Genomic DNA, 12,677 nt, shown 5'->3' with positions numbered 1-12,677 from the left:
GCAAAAATGAGCATGATCTTTCAGGGAAGGAGACAGATATTCAATGAAATAGGAGACTTTGAAACCTTCCTGATAAAAAAAGCAGAGCTCAACAGAAAATTTGGTCTTCAAATACAAGACTCAAGAGAGACATAAAAAGGGAACCAGAACAGAAAGAAACAGCATGTTATTAATAAGGGCAAACTGTTTACATCCCTACAAGGGAAGATGACATGCATACGATTCTTGAGAACTGTATTGTTGTTATTACACCATGTTAAAGGGGTATACATAAAGGGAATGACTTTGATGAAATGATATAAAAAAATCTAAGTGGGTTAAATGAAAAAAAAATAGATTTCCCAGGATTATTGGCCTTGTCTTGCTCTAGTTGTTTGATATAACTAAAGTTCTATGTGGCTTGCCTTACTTTCTCCCTGTCCAGCACTAACTGATCCACCTACTGTGAATTTTTCTGCCTCACTTTCTCATAGAGAACTAATCAAGTCATCATAAATAACAGTTCTTAGTCTTTGAATATGTTTAGAATCTTATTAATGGAGGTGTGCCAGCTCATGTACTTTTTACTATAATGATCCATCTGTGCTGGCCTAAAATTAAAGGGCTTGATTCCAAGTAGCTTCTACTCACCTCCATAGTAAATGGCAATTTGATCACAGATTTCATATTTAGGAGGATGCTGTTCAGCTCTCTTTTTCTTTTGGGACTTATCTACACCTTAACAAATTATATTCCAATGCCAGATGGCACTGAAATTTGGCTCCTGAAATAATGTTGAAACTTGGGGTATGAAGAGGCTTACTCTTTAAGCTCAGTATTGGAGGTTTCATTAAATAACATGTAGTATCCAAGGTGAGGAATTTGAGAGAGTCCCTAAGTAGAGTAAATTCTATGTACCATCATTTAGAATGTACATTAACAATTTATAGTTTGAAAAGAGGGATAGGGGAATGATGGGGAGCCTCCTAAGGTATTAAATGTCTTAAGAACAATTATTGGAACGACTCTAAGCAAAACTTACTCCTTAAAACATTAGGAAGGAGAGTGCAAAAGAAGATGCAACAGATGGGGATGAGACGGAGACATACTAAGATATGACATAAAGTCTCTCTATTATATGGGAGAGCCAATACAAGGAAGGAAGATAGTCAACCATGAAACTGCCTGGCCATCAAAGACACCATTACAGATCAGGAGTAAATTATTACATCATATGAAGATTAATAGAGTTATCTAAGAATATTTATCCTGGATAAAAGTAGAAGACGTGATAGTTATCTTCAAATATTTGAATGGTCATCACAGTGAAAAGAGATTAGAATTGTTCCACTTGGTGCCAGAGAGTGGAGCAATAACTACATATATTTGTTCATAGGAAAATCTTAGCTAAAAGGGGGAGGCTTCGATAGCAAGGGGGACATTGGCCAATGGTGGAGTTGGCTCAGGAATATGATGGCTCATACCCCAAAGATTGCAGCGTAAGCTCCTGTGAGAGGTGGAAGCAAAAGTCCATAGAAGAATATGAACACAAAGGTCGTGGTACCCTTGGATTGCCAGGCTGTGGAGGCTCTGATGTGAGGAGGACCAGTAGAAGATAGTAAGGACAGGTGTGAGGACAGTCATCACCTCACTGATAAGGCATGTTCTCTCGTATTGGTGCCCTGATATGAAGACATATTAAACCCATGCTAGTTTCAACTCTGGCAGAAGACCAGCCTAGGAAAATAGAAATTACAAGGAAATAAATTTCAACCCTATGATGAAAAATTCTACAAATGGTTAATAATTATTCAAAGATAGAATGAGCTACCATGAGAAGGTAGAGAAATCATATGGGGTGATCAAGCATTGCCAAGATGACCTGTTGTCAAGGATGTTATAAAAATGCTTGATCATTTGGGCTGGCTTAGATGACCTCTGAAGTACCAACTTTGAGACCTTCTCATTTTAGTTCCTAATTTCAAATATCAAAGTATCAGCAATAACCAAGATCATAGAATCACAGCAATGTATATAATTTATATGCATGTCAAATTATTTTTCCTTAGGAAAACAAACCATGAAATCTAGAATCAGAAACATACATATACTCAGAAACAGATGAGTATATTTTGCTACCATGGCAAAAGTTGAGCAGGCCATATACCTAGTTATTCAGTCATCCTTCTATGCCCCTACCTATGAGATCACAAAAAATGGGGAAGGAGAGAAAGAATATTCAGAATTTAGAGCTGAGGATGTAACTCTGAGTAACTTGCACTATAATATCTCCCTTGATAATACCTGAATACTAGAAATGCCTGAATACAGAAACATAGGTACCCTAATGAGGAAGAATCCTCCAGAGTTTATTAGATGCTCCAGAGACCACTTCACACCATAGCCCATTAAACAAGGACCATCCTCAAAGAATCAGCCTTTATTGGAACAGTAAGTATTCTAAACCACCAAGGATATTTTCTGATGGAAAGGGCTCATTCAAGGCAGTTTTCTACTCTTCTCTCCTTCCCTTTGCCAGTCTTCCCTCTCTCTTCTTGTCCCTTTTACAGGAATTTGAAATTATTCTCTGAGTGCTAGTCAAGATCATTCTGCTTCTTCACCTATCCAGAGGCTACTTCTCAGCTCTCTGTTCTATAGTCTGTATTTGAAGTGTCTTCACTACCTATGAGATGTTTTCCTGGTCTTTTCTGCAGTCCAGGAGAGAATATTAGGTTTAAGATGGACAAAGGGCAAAGTGGACAGGCTTACTGAAGAAGGGGGACTTTGATATTGGATGTTGCAAGGTTATTTGAATTCAGTATCTCTCTGGCTTTGTGCTTTTTGTTTTGAGAATGCTTGTCCACCAAATCTGACATACCAACGTTCTCCCCTTGGGTGTAGGTGAGTTTATATATGGGAGCTGTGTCTCCCATGACCAGGACAAATTCCTCAGGAATTGGCCTGGAATGAGTCTTGACTGATAGCCTGCATGAAATGAAGTCTTTTAGATGCTGAAGTATGTGGATGTAATTTACATTACTAAAGATTATGAAGGGTTGAACATCCCTCACCACCAGCTAAAGTGCTGGGCTTCGAGTTAAAAAGACTTAAGTTCAGGGCAGCTAGGTGGCACAGTGGATAGAGCACTGGCCCTGGATTCAGGAGTTCAAATCTGGCCTCGGACACATAACACTTACTAGCTGTGTGACCCTGGGCAAGTCACTTAACCCCATTGCTTAGCCAAAAAAAAAAAGACTTAAGTTCAAGTCCTGCCTCAGACAGTGACTAATTTTTTGACACTAGAAAAGTCATTTAGTTTTTATCAATGACAATTTCCATGTATGTTAAAAAATAGGTACCACCATCTACCTGACAGGATTATTGTGAGTATTAACTGAGAAAACTTATAAAAAGCAATTTTTTAACATTAAAGCCTTGCTTAAACATTAAAATTATAATTATTGTGATAAAGCTGCTCTGGAGTAGAAAAGCAACTCCTTATCTATTTGTAGTTATAGACCAAGAGAGAGAGGAGCCAGTCCCCCATCCTCACTCCAGGAAAAAATTTTTTACCTCACACAGGCATGGTCATGATCTATGGAAGAAACACTGAGCAGATAATCCTACAATGCAATTCCAAATATTAAAGAAAGTGACACATTTATTTAAATCTTGTTTAACTCAGGTAAAGAAGATCAGAAAATGTTTTCAGTGTCCAGCCATAGAGTTTCAGTGTCCAAGGTAAGCCATGATGCAGTGGAAAGAGAACTGGTCTGGAGGCAGTGAACCTAGATTCAAATCCCAGCTCTGATGCTTACTACCTCTATCACTCTGGGCAAATCATTTAACATCCCTGGACCTGACTTTCCTCATTTGGAAAGAGTTGTTCGGGTAAGACTACTTCTGAGGACCAGTTGAACCTTCCATCTTAGAATCTGATCATGAATTGTGTTATCTCATACTGATCTATAGGAATCAGGATCCTGTCACTACCCAGAGATCCCAGGATCTAAACTAGCATTTCTCATCACCATCTCAGGCAATCAATTATCTCAGGGAAATTCCAATTCTCCTTCACTATCTAGCTCTGAATACCTTAGTCTTTAACATCCTCTGAACACCACAGCTTTTGCTGAGAAACGTCAACTTTTTCTCCATCAAAAAAACAAACAAACCCTCAAACCTGTTGTGGTGAATTCTGATATACCCACCCCAGGGCTTCTCTTCAGTATTTTAGTCACAAATAATGTAAAGTAGAAAGTGAGGGCAAGATGGAATGAATTGGCTGCTCTCTTGGGTTCTCATACTGAAGGAACTTCCTTGTCTTTAAGAATAAATTGTTTGGATTAAGAAATGGATATCATGATTATCAAAATCTTGGATAGCTAAATTTAGGGTGGAAAATTGAGATCCAATAAGATATTGACACATTAAAGGGACAAATAAAAATATAAAATGTAATAAGCACAAATATAAAATGTTACTTCATCTCAAACCAACTGGGACAAAAGTAGACATGGGAAGACAACAGTTCACATTTTAAAAACACATGGTTTCAAGAGTACTAAAATATGAGTTTCACTAAATAATGAGACATGGCAACCAAGAATGTCAATGCAATCTTAGAGGCATAAGTTCCTAGTCAAAAGAGTTCAAGATTTGCACCCTTATTTTTTATAATTCTGGGGATCACATCTTAGAAAGAATGATGATAAACCAAAGCATACCCAGAGGATGGTGAGGGGGCTTGGAGACTTACCATATTAAGATAGCTTAAAGTTTCTGGAAATACTTAGAGTAGAAAAAGATAAGGTTTTTTAAGAGAACTCATTGGGAATTTCATGGAAGAAGGGAGGATGGTTCCTAGCAAGACATGAATTGCATTAGATGAACTCTGCAGTTGCTCCCATCTATGTGATTGTGTGATTTTATGAATTTGCTGTTCTTTTTACCCTCACTTCACAGCAGAACAGCACATCAAGTCAGAAGTTTGCCTTCTCCTGAATTTACCTTTCTGGGCCCTTTGAACTCCAAACACAATCAAGGTCTCAGGTTGGTAGTGTTAAGAAGTGGGGAAGAGAATAGTGAAAATGGAAACTTGAAAGGAGCAAATAAAAAGTAGTGTCAGAATCAGAACCCAAACCTTCCAACTCCCAATTATTTTACCTGCAACAACCACATCTTGTTTATTGGCCAAGAAGATAAGATTTTATAATATAGCAGGAAGTTAGGACAATAAAATTTCGTTAAGTTGCACTAATCAGAGGTACTATAAAACTAAGTCTGAAATTTAGAACATTTATAAAACTATTTCCTTTAGATACTAACAAATATAGATATTTAGAAGATTTTTTTTAATAAGAAGATAAAATGTGTTTTATTAAGCAAAAACTACATGGAAGGGAATATAGACTAATTCCATTGGAATGACCACCAGTTCCAGTGGGTAGCATTTTCTTTATAGATTTTTACCAAATCATAATCAAATGTTATTATAGAAATTTACTTGTAAGTCAGGCATTTGGAATTTGAACCTCATTACTCAATAAAAACCATATTATCTTTGGTACTTAAGTACCTAGACCTACCCTCAAAAGCTTATTATAAAATGGTACATTTTCTATTAGAAATAGAAGAAAACACAATTGCAATCATCATGATAAAACTAAATAGCACCCTAAACTTGAATAAGGGAGACTTCTCCTTTCCTAGAGTGTTGGTGCTTGAGCAATTTAGATTAAATTAGAGGAGGATGGGAATTAGACATAGCTTTTTGGGAAGGTTTTCAAGACATTATTTTAGAAATCACAAAACCTTTGGATGATGGTACTAATTTCTCTTTTTAATCTAAACTTACTTCCAAATATGATTCCTTTCCATTTTCCTTGATTTTCTTAAATCACCTGCATGATTCACAAGCTTGTTGGCCATATTTGGCTCACAAATGAAATTAAGTCCAAGAAAGTTTGGGGAGAAAGGGAAGTAGATAAAGTAGAGTCATGAAAAGTGAGAGACAGACAGACACAGAGACAGATAGAATTTGACCTGCTCGTGACATTAGAAAGGAAGTGCTAGGGAAGAGATATGGATCAGCTGGCTTCCCACAGGTCATCAGGTAGTGTTATTGGCTCACAATAATCTGATTGCCATCTTCAGTGAGTAGGAGGAAGAGCATCACAATGTGTGAGGGAAAAGAGGGGGTAGAAAGCAACCAGAAAATTGAGATTTTATATATTCGTGAATTTGGTATTACCTACCCATGGAAATGGGTACATAGCTCTTTAAATGAAAGAAGGCATTTTTACATTCATTATCTGGATTTAATATGTTCACTGGGCACCAGCTTCAACAATTCACTCTCATTGAACTGTATATAGCAGTGTGGGTGAAATGTCCTAAAATTCATTTCACCTGCATCCATAAAATATTAATTAACAAGGAGGCACCCATGAAATTCAAGGGAAAAGTGTTTATTTCCATAAATCTTAGGAAAAAGGTTCCATGACTCCTAAAATTGGCATTACAGGTGGGGAGATTATGGTCTCAACTATCCATAGCCTAATGTAGGGCTCATTTCTGGCAGTGGGGCCACTTATTCCAAATCGTCTCAATTTTGAGTCAGTATCCTGAACTATCACTCTCTTCTGCAATCAATGAACACTAATTGAAGAACCTACTATGAGTAATGCCCTGTGTTAGATACTGCAGATACAATGAGAAAAATATGAATAGAAACAGTCTTTTAAAATGTGCATTCTATTGTTTTTGTCCAAATTTACATATTTGAAATATATATGCCAAGGTTAATTGAGATTAAAGATTTTTGAAAGTTAATTCAAAATGGAGTTTGCCTGCTAGTTTGCTTGTATTTCTGACTGTCCTATTAGATTAAATTCTACAACCTATTCTGGTGGGAAAGGGCTAGAAGGGAAGAAGGGGAAATATTGTCTCGATTTTCAAAAAATAGAAGAGAGTACACAAATTAGAAATCAGTGAGCTTCCCTTTAAATCCAGATGATATTCTAAAGCATATTTTTAAATAGGTTTGCTTGTGAATATTAAAGAAAGACATAGCCACTGAAAGTTAACATAGCTTCTTTAAAGTAGAGAAGATCCCAAATTAACCTCATTTGGTTTTTGGAATGGATAATGAGACTGATATTTCCTGTTATATAGTTCTTGTCCTATTCTTAAATGAATACAGAATGCATACCATGATTTCCACAGAATATTTAGCAATGGTTCTTGTGAAATCCTTTTGAATAGACTGGAGAGATGTGGCCAACATAATTATAAAATTAGATTGACTTGGTACTGGTAGAATGACTGGGAAAAAAACCTGGTAGTTTGATCATAGTAGGTTCTTGAAAATTTTGGCAAACTAATTATAGATTCACCATAATGAGATGACATTTAACAGATGAGAAATCTTATACAAAAATACTTTTTAAAATTATCTTTATATACATTATGGAAGTATCTATGGCTATATAACACACATTGGGGAAAAAGTATTGGAGTTTTACTCATGAGAAGCACAATATAAGTCAATAGTTTCACATGGAAGCCAAAGAAACCAATGCCATTTAATTTTATATTTTAAAAAAGCCATAACCAGGTAAAGAAAATACATATTCCCACATTAATCTTTTCTTTTATGTAATATCTGCACTATTGTGTTCATTCCTAGGTACTATGTTTTAGAAAGAAAATACGTAACTGGTAAGTAAGATGTTCACAATGGAGAGAATAGAGGAAACCAAGGCTCAAGTGGATTGCTAGATAAAATACATCAAAGATGATCAGAGCATGGAGTTTAATCTCACTTCTGCCTCACTTTTCCTGGAATTTGGAAAAATTTCTCTTAGAGCTAAAAAGTCCATTTTGTTCTCAGGTGCTCTGATTGCTGAGTCTTAGTTTCATTCCCTTTCTTGGTTGAATCTTGTTTGTGCTACTGTCCTGTCTAAGCCAATTGTTCTTCTACTTTTAAGTTCATGACTGCTTTTTTCACAGTTTGGTGAAGAGAGAAATTTGACTCGGAAATTCTCTGCAGATGTCAGGTGTTTAATAAGAGCAAGTGGGGAAAAAAGAATATGGAAATATTGAAGGCCCATTGTCAAGTCCATTATACCCTTGGATTTATACAGAAAGATTGAACACCAGAGAGTGGTATTAAGTAATCCATCTCCTTTTTGCTGCACACTCCTATTATCTGTAAGAAGTGTCCAAGAGGGTAGCATTCAAATTAGGTGTTGAAGCTATGATTGGTTAGTCTCCAAAGGCCAGTAGGGAAGAGGAGGAGAAGGAAGTGGAGGAAATGGAAGAGGAGAAGGTAAAGAAAAGGAAAAAGACAAGGAGCCTAAAGAAGGGGAGGAAGAGAAAGAGTTAGAAGTGTAAAAGTAAGAGGTAGTAGAAGAAGGGAAGAAGAGAAGAAAAGCAAAAGAAAGGGGAGGAGGGAGAAAAGGACAAGAAGACAAGGCAAGCGAAGAGGACAGGAGAGGAATGAAGAGAAGAGTGAAAAAGAGTAAATGATAGGAGAGGCTGGAAAGAGAGAAAAGAAAGAGAAAGATGAAAAAGAATGTAGAGAATGCCATGAATAAGATAATTATTGAATAGAGTATACATATATATATGTATATACATATGTGTATATATATATATGTATATATGTATATATATATATGTATATATGTATATACATATATATATATATATGTGTGTATATATATATAATAAAAGAATATGAATACCAACTCTTGTTCCAAAATAGAATACAAAGGAAAGAATACATATACCATCCATTATTTCAAAAAATATTTTCTGATCTCACAACCATTCAAGGAAAACCATAAATACAACCATGCCCTAAATATGTGACCTCCCCCTGGAAGGTCACCCAAATTTCAGTTACACTCTAGAAATTACCATACAGAAAAAGCATAAACACTCAATGATGTAGTTAATCTGTTAAATACCCAAGAAAGGATAATCAGATGACAGATGGAATTCTTGAAGTGACTTTAGAGAGTGTTAATCTCATTCTCCTAAATTTCAGGTGAGGAGTAAAGAGATATTAGGTGACGTCCCAAATCACATGAACCAATAAGTACTGAAAGGGCATTCGAAACTTTACCTTCTGACCCCGAATCCAGTGCACTTTCCCCTAACAATGTATCATAGGATAGTTTAGTAGAAACTCTCATAGACTCCACGTAGCCTCCATATAGACCTACTAAGAGTTACCCCAAAGGGGAATCCCTTTCTCTATCATTGAAACAGCTTGATTCAGAGCAATACCTTCCAATTTACTAGTAACAAAGGCTACAATACATATCAATATTTGGTGATAACAAACCTTGGAGAATCATAAACAATAATTAACATTCATCCAGCATGGCCACTGTTTTTTTTTTCCTCTGACTCTGCAGTGTGAGTAAGGAGAGCAAAGCAGAGTCAGACAGTGGTAACACTGCTGCAGCCAGAGGCATTGATGGAGCTCCACAGGTCCTGAGTGATATAATCAAATAATTATATCATTATTTAATGACATAATCTATGCCATCGTTCCTCAAATTTCTTTTAATTATTCTCCTGGTTTATCTAGGATCACAGAAGAAGTAGGAGACTTTGGGGGACCTATCCTCAAATTCTCCCATGGACTTTCCCTAAAGAAAAGTAATGGACTCAGAAATATTGATTCACATCTTCATTAAATTAAGACCAAAGCACTAGATCACTGATTCATACATTCGACAAATGTAAAATGTGTATTTACTCTTAGAAGAAAAATATACTAGAGGTTGAGGAAAATAGAATGTAGATAAAACAGAGTCTCTTCCCTTCAGGATCTTTTACTCATTATTCAGGTAAGATTTTAAAACAGAAAAGCATAATACACAGTTTTACATTACTGTAAAACCAAGTCATGTATGAAGGTAAAGGGGAAAGTCATTACCAAATAGTGCTTGTAGAGAAGCCATCAGGTAGTGAGTAATATTGGAGTTGATTTGTCCATAATCCAAAAGCATTTATTAAGCAATTATTCTGCATCAGGCACAAAGCTTTTCCTAAAGTTCAGGGTCCAAACATGTGCCCCCCTTCAATAAATTTAAGTGATTATCTATCACCTCCAGGATTAAATATAAAATTCTCTGTTTGACATTCAAAGGCCTTCATAACCTAGACCTTCCTACCTTTCCAGTCTTCTTACACACATATACTCTTCAAATCAGTGACATTGACCTCCTCATTGTTCCTCAAATAAGAAGCTCCATCTCCCTACACTGGGCATTTTCACTGGCTTTATTTGATATGTGAAATGCTTTTCCTACTCAACTCTATTTCTTGGCTTCCCTGGCTTCCTTTCAAGTCTCAATAAAACCTCATCTTCTGCTGGGAGCCATTCCCAATCTCTTAATTCAAAGATTTTGCCCTTATTGATTATTTCCTATTTGTTCTATATGTAACTTGTTTGTTAATATTTGTTTTCATGTTGTCTCTTGTGTTGAGTTGTAACCCCGTCAAAGGCAGGGGCTGTCTTTTGCCTTTCTTGGTATCCACAGAATTTAGTAAGGTGTCTAGAATATGGCAGGCACTTAATAAATGTTTATTGACTAACAAGTCTTCCCCTGATTTCAAGGAGATTACAATCTAAAAGGAGAAACAACATGCAAATAACTATGTTCAGACAAGCTAGATAAAGGATAAATTAAAATAATCAACAGAAGCTAGATACAAAAATTAAGGGGGATAAGGAAATGTGGTTGTAAAATGTGGGATGTTATTTGGGACTTGGGAAGGCAGTGAAAAACTCCCAGACATGGAAGATAGAGTATCAAGGTCAGTGTCACTGGATTGCAGAATTTGTTAGGAGAGAGGGCAGGTTGAAGAGAAAGCCTAAAGTATAAGAAGGTGGATAGGTACCAAATAAACAAAGAGAGGAAAAGTACAGTAGTCATTAGCTATTAGTCTCCCATTAGTGTCCTTTGCAACAAGACTTTTTGACCAATTACCAAACACATAAAGAAGCTAAAAGCAGAGATTATTTTGATGATTCTGCCTTGCTGTTCCAATGGATCCCTCCCTGGTGCTTTTCTCTCCTTCCTGAAACTTTGCCATTGTCTGACACCAGCCTTATGCCTGCTAATAAGACTTAGAACAGTCATGTCCTCTCTACTACACCATGATATGCATCAACATTGGCTTATTAAATAAGGGAATTTGTTCAAATGCTCTGAGTGTCAAACAGTGAAATGTTTTTCTTCTCTTAGGGTACACATCACATCAGTGAAAGTGATCTTTGGAAATATTGTCCTGGTGGATATTGATGGTTCAGTGGAAGGTTGGACCAGATGATATCTCAGGTCCCTTTCAACTAGAAGATTCTATGATGCTAAAGTTACATTGTTACATCAAATATCTCGTGGCTCCTTTCAAAAGAAGCAGGAACTTCCAACATGAACCAATACAACAGTACCTGGGTCACAGAATTTCTCCTTCTGGGTCTTTCTGATGACCCTCAGATTAAGATGCTACTCATTGTATTGTTCTTGGGGGTCTACTTAGGCACTATGCTTGGGAGCTTACTCCTCATCTACTTAGTTCTAACTGACTCACAGCTTCATACACCCATGTACTTTTTCCTTTGCAATTTATCTGTGGCTGACCTTGTCCTCTCTACTATCATAGTTCCACAAGCTGTAGTCCACATGCTAACTAGAAGGAAGGTCATTTCCTTTACTGGATGTGGAGCTCAGATTTTTCTTTCCATCATTTCTGGAGCTACACAGTGTTCACTGTTAGCTGTGATGTCTTATGATCGGTACTTGGCAATCTGTGACCCCATGCATTATTCTCTTATCATGACATGGAAGATATGTGGCCAATTGGCATTGGGGTGTTGGATCTGTGGCATTGTTGCATCTTCAGTTGATACCACATTCACACTGTGCCTCCGCTACCAAGGAGACAATAAGATTGCTCATTTCTTTTGTGATGCTCCAATTCTCTTGACCCTGGCATCTGGAGACACTCATAAAGCAGAGATGGCCATTTTCTCCATGGGTGTAGTGATTCTTCTTGTACCTGTGTCCTTGATTCTGGCCTCCTATGGCTTTATCGTAGTGACTGTCATCAGGATGAAGACAGCCTCAGGAAGACTCAAGGCATTCTCTACCTGTGGCTCCCATCTCCTTGTGGTCATCCTTTTTTATGGGACCCTAATAATTGCCTACATGACACCTAAGTCCTCCAGGGAGCAGATCAAGCGAATTGCTGTGTTTTATGGTGTCATAAACCCTATGCTTAACCCTGTCATCTACAGCCTGAGGAATAAGGACGTAATGAGGGCATTCAGGAATGCAGTAAACAGGAGATAATCCTGATTCTTGTGGCATAACAACATTTGACCACATCTCTTACCTCCCACACTTATCATTTAGTGCCCTGGAGGAAAATGACCATTTCCCTAAGATTGGTGGTAGGGAATGCATGAAAATATTGTCCTTTTGTTTCACACACAAACACACACACACACACACAAGCACACACACATATACACACATTTACACATATTGTTGGGGTCACACAGCTAGTATATGTCTGAGGTCAGATTTCAACTTACGAAGATCAGTCTTCCTGATTCCAAGCCCAGCATTGTATCCATTGTGCTACCTAGTTGCCCTCTATAAATATATATA

At 36.9% G+C, this 12,677-nt stretch overlaps 1 long non-coding RNA gene and 1 pseudogene across 1 annotated transcript in view; both read left to right on the top strand.

Annotated features, from left to right (window-relative positions):
• Positions 1-5,109, top strand: part of LOC110207385 (uncharacterized) — a 70,620-nt gene extending 65,511 nt beyond the window's left edge. The window contains exons 3-4 of the long non-coding RNA XR_013484356.1: positions 3,665-3,720; positions 4,945-5,109. This is a non-coding gene — a long non-coding RNA (uncharacterized LOC110207385). The remainder of the gene's footprint in view (positions 1-3,664; positions 3,721-4,944) is intronic.
• A 6,170-nt stretch (positions 5,110-11,279) lies between these two features.
• LOC110207387 (olfactory receptor 2D2-like) lies at positions 11,280-12,356 on the top strand (annotated as a pseudogene).
• Positions 12,357-12,677: the final 321 nt, after the last annotated feature.

This window comes from Phascolarctos cinereus, unplaced genomic scaffold (genome assembly GCF_003287225.1).
Source record: "Phascolarctos cinereus isolate Bilbo 61053 unplaced genomic scaffold, phaCin_HiC Scaffold_2;HRSCAF=192, whole genome shotgun sequence".
NCBI lineage: Eukaryota > Metazoa > Chordata > Mammalia > Diprotodontia > Phascolarctidae > Phascolarctos > Phascolarctos cinereus.
This window is presented reverse-complemented; position numbering and strand designations above follow the sequence as displayed.